This window comes from Triturus cristatus, chromosome 1_1, assembly GCF_964204655.1.
Source record: "Triturus cristatus chromosome 1_1, aTriCri1.1, whole genome shotgun sequence".
In the NCBI taxonomy this organism is placed as follows: Eukaryota; Metazoa; Chordata; class Amphibia; order Caudata; family Salamandridae; genus Triturus; species Triturus cristatus.
This window is the reverse complement of record NC_140579.1, coordinates 99,845,208-99,859,061: the sequence shown is the minus strand read 5'-3', so window position 1 is coordinate 99,859,061 and position 13,854 is coordinate 99,845,208. Positions and strand designations below refer to the sequence as shown.

At 48.9% G+C, this 13,854-nt stretch overlaps 1 long non-coding RNA gene across 1 annotated transcript in view; it reads left to right on the top strand.

Annotated features, from left to right (window-relative positions):
- The first annotated feature begins 6,974 nt into the window (after nt 1-6,974).
- The window catches only part of LOC146869623 (uncharacterized), a 70,563-nt gene continuing 63,683 nt past the window's right edge, over nt 6,975-13,854 (top strand). Inside the window, exon 1 of the long non-coding RNA XR_014962406.1 lies at nt 6,975-7,109. This is a non-coding gene — a long non-coding RNA (uncharacterized LOC146869623). The remainder of the gene's footprint in view (nt 7,110-13,854) is intronic.

The following is a 13,854-nucleotide window of genomic DNA, read 5'->3' as shown; positions in this document are numbered from 1 at the left end:
GGGTTAAAACTAATAAAAATATGCTTCAGGCTGTTGCGGAAAAATGTTTCGAGGATAAATCAGTGTCGTCCTTTCGGTCATTATATATGACCTCTTATATCAGCAATAACGCATATCTAGCGTCATCCGTTTTCAGACTGGAAAAATCAATCATTTACCTATGTATGAAATAAAGATAATGGCTTGGAATGTAGCAGGGCTCAACAGTAAGAACAAGAGAATGCTAATCTCAGAAGAACTTAAGCTACACAACCCTCATCTTGTCTTACTTTCAGAAACACACATTGCCGGCAAAGATAAAAAGCTACTTAAACAACTGGGCTACCAAATTTTGGTCTGTTCCACCTTTGGGCTCTCTACAAGAGGTGTGGCTATCCTCACAGATAAAAGATTCAAATCTGAAACGCTACAGTCTTTTCACAGCCAAGATGGAAGACTGGCGATGGTCCAACTCCGTTTTGATAATCAAACGTTTGTTCTTTGTGTAGTATATGGCTCTAACACGGATGACCCAAGCACTTTTGATTTACTGAATTTAAAACTCCTGGGCTGGGACGGAGAACCCATTATTATGGGGGATTTTAACTGTATAATGAATTACAAAATAGACACAACTTATTCAGGAGGCTTCCACAGGATGCACAAAACTAGATCATCCATACTCGATATCTGCCGCATCCACAACATCAAGGATGCTTGGCGATATTTCAATCCGGATTTACCAGGATACACTCATTACTCGGCACCACACAGATCTTGCTCTAGGCTGGATATGGCATTAATTAGTGACAATCTGCTACAACAAAGTACGATGATCCTATGCCCTCGAATCTCTTCAGACCACAACGCAATAATCCTAGCAATCACAATATTACACATTAGGGCTCCTCCTAGACCTTTCTCTTTTCCCAGGAACTTACTCTCAGACGCACAATATCTGTCACAGCTTAAATTACATCTGATCGAATTTCTCCGTATCAACATCGAGACTACTTCTTGTTTCATAGTCTGGGATGCATGCAAGGCGTCTATTAGGGGCTTCACACAAGCTCATATAATCAGGAAAAACACTGAACACAGGGAGCACAAGGCACAGACTATCTCTGAAATCGTATCCCAAGAAGCAATCTTGGCTTCTGCACTCCGACTAGATCTGCCTGGGATTACAGAGATTAACCTCAAACTATGCTCACTCAAGAACGAGGCTAAAAAGAAATTTATTCAAAAAAGCAGCGCTAACATGCATAAGTACAAGATCTCACAATATGAAAGCGGAGACAAGATTGGCAAAATTCTCGCTTATAAGGTTGCTGAGGATAGAGCCCACACACGGATCACAAGTATCCGGGGCAACAACGGCAAAATCTTCAATCAACAGAGAGAAATTTTAGAACAATTTGCTGATTACTATAGCACACTATATACCCCAGAAAGCACTCCCAAAGTGGATGCAATCCAGGATTATGTTGATAAATTCCTAACTAACCCAGAGTCTAACACTATGCAAGAATCGATGTCAGACATTATCACAGAAGCTGAATTACATCAGGCAATAGAACTGTTACCAGCAGGGAAGGCAGCAGGGGAGGATACAATCCCTTTGGAGATCTATAAAATCTGCATAGCTGAACTGGGGCCTCTGCTACTGGAGGTTATACAATCAGTTGGGCGCATTGGAAAGGCACCAAAATCATGGAATAGGGCAAAAATAATATTTTTCCCAAAGAAGAATAAACCAAAAGAGGAGAGAGGGTCATACCGACCCATATCTCTGATCAACACCGACGCTAAAATATTCGCTAAAATATTAGCTATAAGACTGTCTCCCTTCCTGCCCTTAATTGTTAACCCCCAACAACATGGGTTCATAATAGGGAGGGACACAACAGCACATGTAAATATGGCTATTACGGCTTTTGACGTAGCAGAGACAGAATCCACCCCACTCGGCATGATCCTATTAGATGCCGAGAAGGCTTTTGACCGAGTGGGCTGGGACTACCTCTGGTGTGTCTTATCTAAGTTGGGCTTCGGGGGGCAATTCCTACGAGCTATACAGGCTCTGTATGACAACCCAACAGCCTATACATCTTATGGGGGTCTGTCATCCAAAGAGTTTTTAATCTTACGAGGCACTCGCCAGGGCTGTCCTCTCTCGCCTCTTCTATTTGCCCTTTCATTGGAACCATTCCTGTACGCTCTCCAGCTACAAACCCAAATCGTTCCTTTCAGGTCTGGCAGCCAAATACTAAAGATAACTGCATATGCCGATGACATCGCGGTATACTCACAGGACATTGTGGCAGCTCTCCAAGGCATAGTTACTGAGGCCGAAAAATTTGGGATTGTTTCCGGCTATAGGCTTAACTTACAGAAGACCCAAATTATATCTAACTACACTCCCGCCGTCCCGGTTCCGGAGATCTGCAAAAATGCTACCTACTTAGGTGTCAAGCTATCGGCTAAAATCCAAGATATTAACAACATTAATTACAATGAACTAGTTAAATCTACCATCTCACTTTTAAAAAAATGGCACAGACTACCACTGAATATCATCGGCAGAATTAACTTAATCAAGATGAAGGTGTTGCCCAAATTCATGTATCTATTTCGCTCAATTCCGTTGGCCCTAAACAACCTGTTTTTTAAACAACTAGACGGAGCATTCAGCAGCTTTATATGGGGCTATAAAAAAGCGAGGAGGTCACTAAATTCTTTGAAAAATCATATAAACACGGGAGGGCTTAATTTCCCTGATTTTAAACTATATTTTTGGTCTGCTTTTGTTTTCCGCCTTCGCTCGCTACTAAACCAAGGCGGAACAACTTTTTTTCACTCTTTTATGTTAAAGCAAGACGCTAACCTATTCTTATTACGAGTGAACGACCCCAACTACTTCAAAAGAGTAAAATTCAAGACCGCAAGAGATACTGCAAAGATATGGGCTAATATTCTCATATTTTGTAAAACTACTTTCTACCACTCAAAACTATCGTTGTGGGGGAACCCGGGTCTTCCGGAAATTTTCAATGAGCATAACACTCAAAGCTGGTCTAGACTGGGCATTAGGTTCTTAGGGGACCTATATGGCACGCAAGGCTTTTTGGATTTTAATACACTTAAATTGCTTTATGGCCTCTCTGAATTTATGAGATATAAGCATAGACAGATACACGACTACCTGGTGAACAAAAAACGAATTTCCAAAACCACAGACTCCGATATCTGGACCCACTTCCACTCCTCAACAATCAAATCAGCAATAAGTGATACTTATAGCTTCTTAATCAACTTCAAACAAAATGATTGCTCTAAATTAGCCGCCAAATGGAGCAGGGTCTTAGACACAAATGTCACTCCGAAAGACATAGAACGTTCCCTATCTAATATTAACAGCAGTGTTCACTCCTCCAGCTTGAGGCTACAGCAATTTAGAACGACTTGCATGCTATATTACACACCAGAAGTCATCTCCAGGTGGTACCCCAACAACGCCACGAATGATCATACTAAATGCCCCAAATGCTCGGCCCACGCAGTTGATTTGGCGCACATGCTGTTCTCCTGTCCCACTCTTAAGGATTACTGGTCAGATATCCGTAAAGTTCTTGCAACTAGATCAATCCAGCTCCCCTCACTCTCTGCCTCCTTCGTCTTATTAGATATCAATCCCACCCCTCTCTCTCAGGATGCTCTGGCTTCAATTCTCATGTCTTGTGCTAAACTAACTCTTGCCAGAGCTTGGATTTGCCCCGATCCACCATCGGTGTGGGACTGGTGGTCACTAGTAATTGAGATCTATTCAATGGAGGCTTCACTAGCTAATCTCAGGGGGACCCGTTCCTTGATGAAATTTGAAAAGATATGGGGTGAATTTATGGAATAATGTTGCTTTTCCTTTTACCAAAATTTTTTCTTTTTCTCTGAGTTTAATTGCGCTTACTTGTCTGGATTTCCTTTTCCTCCCTCTCTGTGAACAAACATATGTATTATTGTACGTCTTTCTCATCAGCCTGTTCAATAAAAAATTTAAAAAAAAAAAAAAAAAAAAAAAAAAAGAGAAAACAGTGGCTAATCCCGATTCTGAAAATTTGGGGTTTACGTAGATGTCGTCCCGCTTTCCTTGTCATGCAACTATTGGACACTGAGCTGTTTGCTAAACAGATAGTTACTTACTTGAAATTGGTAGTGAGACATAGGCAGAATCTGTGACATGTCAATTTTTTTTTTTCTCCTACTAAATTGTATAACAACATTTGTATGTTATTGCATTGGCGAGGCACCTTTTATATATATTCTTTTGTTTTAGTATTTTTGCTTTCTTCATGCTGAAAATTTTGAAGATGTCATTGTCAATTGTTTTTTCATGTACTTTTATGGTTGCCTCTTTGGCTTCCGAATAAAGATTGATTTGATTTTGAGTGGAAGAAGTGTGGAGCACGGAGCAGCGAAAGGAGTTTGAAGCAGAAGCGAGCGAGGTTTATTAAAGGAAGCCGAGACTCCCTCGCACTGACCTTCACCTGCGCCTGGGACTGAGCACAAGCCTGCCGTAAATGAGCTTTTAACTGGCGATTGTCACGGGGCCGCGCTCCCCAGAGCCTTGGATTGGCTTCAATGAGCGTCAACTCCCTGGCCGGCCTCAGAAACCCTAGAGCTCCGGGACCCCCGAGCGTCTCCGTCCATCCATCACTGCCGCTGGTACCCTGCACATCACACCAATGCACTTTAAAGAGAGGCGCATCCGATTTCGTGTGTGTTAGCATAACTGGGCCAATGGAAGCCAACCAAAACTACAACTACCAGGATGCACCTAGTTACGAAAGGAGAGCACGGGACTGGAGCATCAGCCCTACAGGCTGTGTCTCATCCGATCATTGCAGCTGAGGTGGAGACCGTTTTATGTAATTTGCAGCATTGTGAATTGATTGCAAATAGATCACAGGGCCTTTACCTGAGGGCTGTGCTGTGGTGAGGGGCGTCATTCTCAGAGCGACGATCGATTGCTCAGAAGAGCAGCCCTTTCTTTAAGACTCACCCAAAACTAACAGGGCCTGTGTGAGTGCGCTTGTGTCTGTCCATGGAGAATGTTGCCATGCCGGCTTTGGCAGAACGCAGACGTTGTCCGGTATTTGTAAAGCGCCAACAATTACTGGAAGGCGCTCGGGCAGATTAAGCGAGATATCGCCCAGAGTCACACGGTGCTGGGCTGATCTGCCGTCTGCGCCGGGATCGAACCGAGATCCCCCGGTTCCGGGGTCAGTCGCCCTGGCCGCTGCGCCACACCTGGCCAAGGTTGTAGCTTCTTTATGCAGAGACCCCAAGACAACTTCACAAACAGCGGTGAAAGGAGCGCAGGTATGGGAGGACTTTCGAACCTTCAGTGACCCATGTGTGTGGAACTGAAACCAGACCTCGAGCTGCCGAATACAGACCAGGGACCCCCATCGTGCCACTTGTTCCCCATGCACCCCCTCCACCCCTTAGACGCTCACTTCTATCATTACTGAACCCCCTCGTGCAGTAACTCTCCCGGGGGTCCCTGGAGCTCAGCTCGTAGCGCCCTGAAGCCGAGCAGCAGCGCTGGGCAGAGCGGGGTCCAATGTCGAGGGCCTGTGGGTGGGGGTCTCCCCCTCGTATGCCCGGCTGAGAGAAGTCAGGGGGGCCGCTCCCAGGTGAAGCTGTAGCGCCCAGAAGCAGAGCAGCAGCGCTGGGCAGAGCGGGGTCCAATGTCGTGGGACTGTTGGTGGGGGTCTCCCACTCTTGTATGCCCGGCTGAGAGTGAAGCCAGGTGGGCCGCTCCCAGGTGTAGCTGTAGCGCCCAGAAGCGGAGCAGGGTCCCATGTCGGGGGTCCCGGGTCTGTTACACACCGAGCTCCCGCCAGACTCACTCGTCTCTGATTGCAGGATCCGCGGAGGCCCCTCTGTGGCTCTCTTTACCCCTCTATCCCTTCACTGTCCCTCCATCCCTCGCACGTGAAGGGAGCGGTGCCGCGTGGCAGGTCGTGTCCTGTCCTTGCACACTCCACAGAAACATCTAAACACTGGTGTTTAATATTTGAACTGAAAAATGACCCTGCGGCTCCCAAGACTGACTCCAGGCTCACAGACATCCTCTCGTCTCCCCCGCCTCTGCCCCAGCCCTCATTCATGTCTCATTCATTCTGCAATCGGATGCCGCTCTCATCATTGCTGCACATGCAGTCAGTCACACTCCCTCCCTCCTTCACCCAGGCTCAGCTCTGCGCTCAGGAGCTGAAATGCAGCTCCGAGTCAGGTGCAGCGAGGCTTCAAAGGGAGGTTCGCAACCAGGGCGGTGATTGGTGGGAGCAGAGGGAGGTTCCGCCCCTCCTCTATATTATATATGTAGTTTTTGCAGGAGATTAATCTCTATATGAAACTCTGGCTCCCCAGTCACCGCCGAGACTCCGCCCCCTCAGGTGCAGAAGATTAATCTCTATATATGAAACCTTGGCTCCGCCCCTCCTCAGGTGTAGAATATTAATCTCTATATATATGAAACCGCGGCTCCGCCCCCTCCCCTGTCACCGCCCGAGGCTCCGCCCCCCTCCTCAGGTGCAGAAGATTAATCTCTATATATGAAACCTTGGCTCCGCCCCCTCTATCACCACCCGAGGCTCCGCCCCTCCTCAGGTGCAGAAGATTAATCTCTATATATGAAACCGCGGCTCCGCCCCTCCTCAGGTGCAGAATATTAATCTCTATATATGAAACCTTGGCTCCGCCCCCTCTATCACCACCCGAGGCTCCGCCCCTCCTCAGGTGCAGAAGATTAATCTATATATGAAAACCGCGGCTCCGCCTCTTTTTCTGTATTTTTTCAGTAGATGAATCTATATTTCTGCCGTAGATTAATCTTTACATGGAAGCTTGTATAAACCTGGCTGCGGGATGGAGTCGGAGAATCGCCGCGGAACCTGCGCGCACCTGTCAGTCTTCACCGACACCGGGACCGAAGATCACAGCAACGACCCGCCGACTGCGCTCTTAGTCCCCCGGACCCGCCATGGGGCCCCGCTCCGCCCAGCGCTGCCTGCCGCTGCTGCTCTGCTTCTGGGCGCTGCCGGCGGAGCTGCAGCAACACATGGGTGAGTGCCAGGGAGGAAACACCGGGTGACACTAAGGGGGGGCAGGGACCCCAACACTAAAGCGGGGGACCCCCGAGTGAAACTAAAGGGGGGGGCTGGGACCCCCGAGTGAAACGAAAGGGGGGGCACGGACCCCCGGGGGAATGCTAGGGAGGGAACCCTGGGTAATACTAAAGCAGGGGCAGGGACCCCAACACTAAAGCGGGGGATCCCCGGGTGACACTAAAGGGGGGGCGGGGATCCCGGGTGATATTGAAGGGGGGAGGGACCGCCGGGTGAATGTCGGAGCGGGGACCCCCAGTGACATTAAAGGGGGGGGGGGCGGGGACCCCCGGGTGACACTAAAGATTATTATATGGAACATTAGTCTATTAAATCAAGCATAATCTTTTTTTGTATAGTTGGGGTTCCGAGTCACGTATTTAAACGTGAACACATCAAATATGAAGAAAAACACGTTTTGGTGAAATAAAATATTTGTCCACAAACCACACAATTTAAGTAAGGAAGTTGCAATGTTTCCTTGTTTTATGTTCTCAGTTTTTACAAATCAGGCACTCGAGGGCTGTCTATTTGTGTCTCCTTCTTATGTGAGTGAATGCTTTGTTTTTGCCTCTTTGTGCTGTTGTCTGCAGTTTTTATAAACTGCGAACTCGACCTGGAGACACTGAAGCGCTTCACATGAACAGCAGTTACATTTCACCGGCTCACATTCATTGCTTTCAGGCGCTGGAGATTTGCCCAGAATCACAGGATGTTGAGCCAACGCCGAGACTCGAACCGCGCCTGTTCATTTCCAAAGTTGGAAGCTCTGTCCTTTACGCCACCTCCTGGGTAGACTGAGGGCGGCAGGTACATGTTATGGGCTCGAGGTTCCAAAATTTATTTCTTTGGGAAGCAATCTACTGAGATACCATGAACTTTGTCATGACATACTAGGATATCGAGTAATACTATAGAGAGATCCATACATATATGCTTTTGTGCTCGGGTGCAGGGTCACTTTTGTTTTTCATTGCACGTTCTGGGGTTACAGTGAACGCCACTGGAATTATGCAGTTTTATGGCTGTTGTATTTCCTGCAATATTATGAATTTGCTACATTTAGCACAATCTATCACCTGCTGCATAATCTGCAGACTAAAAACCAGTCCTAGCACCTAGGGTTCGACAGATCCCAAACCTGCTGCAGTACATGTGGCAGCGCTTGTGAAGAGCCTTTGGAAAGGTCGCCTGCTCACCTTTCACTTGCTTGTTGCTCTACTTGCGAGTTAAACTTGTATTGATGAGGTGCAATCCCGGCCCAGAAAGTGTAAACAAGTGAGTAAAATAATGAAGTGATACTATCACAAAATGTTGCTGCGTCACACCACGTAATTTGCTTTTTCATGCTGCATAATTCAGTGAACTGTGCTGCATACTTTGTTCCTCTCCTACCGCATCAATTCAGTGTCCCTGGTGAGACTTTCACCACGTCTACTCGCACTGGGACTGATCATAATTCATTTCAATAAAGGGCTACCCCGGGTGATGCGATGTGGGATGATGTATACACGGTGCATTAATGCTAATTAATGAACTTCTCTCACAAATAAACAACCCCAGCCAAGAACCTTAGCTCATCCTTGACTGTAAACTCATTATCACAGCCCAAGTCCACGCCATCCGTGCCTTACGCCTCCACAGACTGAAGGCGCAGAGGAAGATTTCCAAAATGGCTTCCAGTAACAATGCGTGAAATAACCCCTACTCTTGCCACCGGCAACCTAGGCTACAACAACCCCCTCCACACTCGGACAAGTAAGTATCTCCACGGGAGGCTGCAGAGCATCCAGAAAAAGAAGCCAGAGTCACTCCCAACCTCCCAAGACACTCGCGCATCTCACCTCGAGAAGCTACACGAGCCACCCATACCCAAACGAGCACATTTCAAACTCCTCACCCAAACCTTTGAGGCACTCTGGCCCAGCACACCTCGACAATATACTGCGAGCACATTTCAAACTCCGCCCCCAAACCTTTGAGGCACTCTGGCCCAGCACACCTCGACAATATACTCCGAGCACATTTCAAACTCTGCACCCAAACCTTTGAGGCACTCTGGCCCAGCACACCTCGACAATATACCCTGAGCGCATTTCAAACTCTGAGCACATTTCAAACTCTGCACCCAAACCCTTGAGGCACTCTGGCCCAGCACACCTCGACAATATACTCCGAGCACATTTCAAACTCCGCACCCAAACCTTTGAGGCACTCTGGCCCCGCACACCTCGACAATATACTCCGAGCACATTTCAAACTCCGCACCCAAACCTTTGAGGCACTCTGGCCCAGCACACCTCGACAATATACTCCGAGCACATTTCAAACTCCGCACCCAAACCTTTGAGGCACTCTGGCCCAGCACACCTCGACAATATACTCTGAGCGCATTTCAAACTCCGCACCCAAACCTTTGAGGCACTCTGGCCCAGCACACCTCGACAATATACTCTGAGCGCATTTCAAACTCCTCACCCAAACCCATGAGGCACTCTGGCCCAGCACACCTCGACAATATACTCAGAGCACATTTCAAACTCTGAGCACATTTCAAACTCTGCACCCAAACCTTTGAGGCACTCTTGCCCTGCACACCTCGACAATATACTCTGAGCACATTTCAAACTCCGCACCCAAACCTTTGAGGCACTCTGGCCCAGCACACCTCGACAATATACTCCGAGCACATTTCAAACTCTGCACCCAAACCTTTGAGGCACTCTGGCCCAGCACACCTCGACAATATACTCCGAGCACATTTCAAACTCTGCACCCAAACCTTTGAGGCACTCTGACCCAGCACACCTCGACAATATACTCTGAGCGCATTTCAAACTCCGCACCCGAACCTTTGAGGCACTCTGGCCCAGCACACCTCGACAATATACTCCGAGCACATTTCAAACTCCTTACCCAAACCTTTGAGGCACTCTGGCCCAGCACACCTCGACAATATACTCTGAGCGCATTTCAAACTCTGAGCGCATTTCAAACTCCGCACCCAAACCTTTGAGGCACTCTGGCCCAGCACACCTCGACAATATACTCCGAGCACATTTCAAACTCTGCACCCAAACCTTTGAGGCACTCTGACCCAGCACACCTCGACAATATACTCTGAGCACATTTCAAACTCCGCACCCAAACCTTTGAGGCACTCTGGCCCAGCACACCTCGACAATATACTCTGAGCACATTTCAAACTCCTCTTCCAAACCTTTGAGGCACTCTGGCCCAGCACACCTCGACAATATACTGCGAGCACATTTCAAACTCTGCACCCAAACCTTTGAGGCACTCTGGCCCAGCACACCTCGACAATATACTCCGAGCACATTTCAAACTCCTTACCCAAACCTTTGAGGCACTCTGGCCCAGCACACCTCGACAATATACTCCGAGCACATTTCAAACTCCTTACCCAAACCTTTGAGGCACTCTGGCCCAGCACACCTCGACAATATACTCCGAGCACATTTCAAACTCTGCACCCAAACCTTTGAGGCACTCTGGCCCAGCACACCTCGACAATATACTCCGAGCACATTTCAAACTCTGCACCCAAACCTTTGAGGCACTCTGGCCCAGCACACCTCGACAATATACTCCGAGCACATTTCAAACTCTGCACCCAAACCTTTGAGGCACTCTGGCCCAGCACACCTCGACAATATACTGCGAGCGCATTTCAAACTCTGCACCCAAACCTTTGAGGCACTCTGGCCCAGCACACCTCGACAATATACTCTGAGCGCATTTCAAACTCCGCACCCAAACCTTTGAGGCACTCTGGCCCAGCACACCTCGACAATATACTCTGAGCGCATTTCAAACTCCGCACCCAAACCTTTGAGGCACTCTGGCCCAGCACACCTCGACAATATACTCTGAGCGCATTTCAAACTCCGCACCCAAACCTTTGAGGCACTCTGGCCCAGCACACCTCGACAATATACTGCGAGCACATTTCAAACTCCGCCCCCAAACCTTTGAGGCACTCTGGCCCAGCACACCTCGACAATATACTCTGAGCACATTTCAAACTCCGCACCCAAACCTTTGAGGCACTCTGACCCAGCACACCTCGACAATATACTCTGAGCACATTTCAAACTCCGCCCCCAAACCTTTGAGGCACTCTGGCCCAGCACACCTCGACAATATACTCTGAGCACATTTCAAACTCCGCCCCCAAACCTTTGAGGCACTCTGGCCCAGCACACCTCGACAATATACTGCGAGCACATTTCAAACTCCGCACCCAAACCTTTGAGGCACTCTGGCCCAGCACACCTCGACAATATACTCCGAGCACATTTCAAACTCTGCACCCAAACCTTTGAGGCACCCTGGCCCAGCACACCTCGACAATATACTCTGAGCACATTTCAAACTCCTCACCCAAACCCATGAGGCACTCTGGCCCAGCACACCTCGACAATATACTCCGAGCACACTTCAAACTCCGCCCCCAAACCTTTGAGGCACTCTGGCCCAGCACACCTCGACAATATACCCTGAGCACACTTCAAACTCTGCACCCAAACCTTTGAGGCCCTCTGGCCCAGCACACCTCGACAGTATACTCCGAGCACATTTCAAACTCCGCACCCGAACCTTTGAGGCACTCTGGCCCAGCACACCTCGACAATATACCCTGAGCACATTTCAAACTCGGAGCACATTTCAAACTCTGCCCCCAAACCTTTGAGGCCCTCTGGCCCAGCACACCTCGACAATATACTGCGAGCACATTTCAAACTCCGCCCCCAAATCTTTGAGGCCCTCTGGCCCAGCACACCTCGACAATATACTCTGAGCACATTTCAAACTCCGCACCCAAACCTTTGAGGCACTCTGACCCAGCACACCTCGACAATATACTCTGAGCACATTTCAAACTCCGCCCCCAAACCTTTGAGGCACTCTGGCCCAGCACACCTCGACAATATACTCTGAGCACATTTCAAACTCCGCCCCCAAACCTTTGAGGCACTCTGGCCCAGCACACCTCGACAATATACTGCGAGCACATTTCAAACTCCGCACCCAAACCTTTGAGGCACTCTGGCCCAGCACACCTCGACAATATACTCCGAGCACATTTCAAACTCTGCACCCAAACCTTTGAGGCACTCTGGCCCAGCACACCTCGACAATATACTCTGAGCACATTTCAAACTCCGCACCCAAACCTTTGAGGCACTCTGGCCCAGCACACCTCGACAATATACTCTGAGCACATTTCAAACTCCGCCCCCAAACCCATGAGGCACTCTGGCCCAGCACACCTCGACAGTATACTCCGAGCACATTTCAAACTCCGCACCCGAACCTTTGAGGCACTCTGGCCCAGCACACCTCGACAATATACTCTGAGCACATTTCAAACTCTGCACCCAAACCTTTGAGGCACTCTGGCCCAGCACACCTCGACAATATACTGCGAGCACATTTCAAACTCCGCACCCAAACCTTTGAGGCACTCTGGCCCAGCACACCTCGACAATATACTGCGAGCACATTTCAAACTCTGCACCCGAACCTTTGAGGCACTCTGGCCCAGCACACCTCGACAATATACTCTGAGCACATTTCAAACTCTGCACCCAAACCTTTGAGGCACTCTGGCCCAGCACACCTCGACAATATACTGCGAGCACATTTCAAACTCCGCACCCAAACCTTTGAGGCACTCTGGCCCAGCACACCTCGACAATATACTCCGAGCACATTTCAAACTCTGCACCCAAACCTTTGAGGCACTCTGGCCCAGCACACCTCGACAATATACCCTGAGCACACTTCAAACTCTGCACCCAAACCTTTGAGGCCCTCTGGCCCAGCACACCTCGACAGTATACTCCGAGCACATTTCAAACTCCGCACCCGAACCTTTGAGGCACTCTGGCCCAGCACACCTCGACAATATACCCTGAGCACATTTCAAACTCGGAGCACATTTCAAACTCTGCCCCCAAACCTTTGAGGCCCTCTGGCCCAGCACACCTCGACAATATACTGCGAGCACATTTCAAACTCCGCCCCCAAACCTTTGAGGCCCTCTGGCCCAGCACACCTCGACAGTATACTCCGAGCACATTTCAAACTCTGAGCGCATTTCAAACTCCGCCCCCAAACCTTTGAGGCCCTCTGGCCCAGCACACCTCGACAGTATACTCCGAGCGCATTTCAAACTCCGCACCCAAACCTTTGAGGCACCCTGGCCCAGCACTTCTCGACAATATACTCCGAGCACATTTCAAACTCTGCACCCAAACCTTTGAGGCAGTCTGACCCAGCACACCTCGACAATATACTCTGAGCACATTTCAAACTCTGCACCCAAACCTTTGAGGCACTCTGGCCCAGCACACCTCGACAATATACTCTGAGCGCATTTCAAACTCTGCACCCGAACCTTTGAGGCACTCTGGCCCAGCACACCTCGACAATATACTCTGAGCACATTTCAAACTCTGAGCACATTTCAAACTCTGCACCCAAACCCTTGAGGCTCTCTGGCCCAGCACACCTCGACAATATACTACTGATCACTACACAGTATGCTGCCACCACCGCCCTCGTGCTGCTTAAAACCTACAAAGGCTGTAGCCTTCTACCACTATAAGGATAGCTGGGTGCCCCTCCTGGTCCAACACAGACAGCATACCGTGAGACAGACCTGTGTCATGGCGCC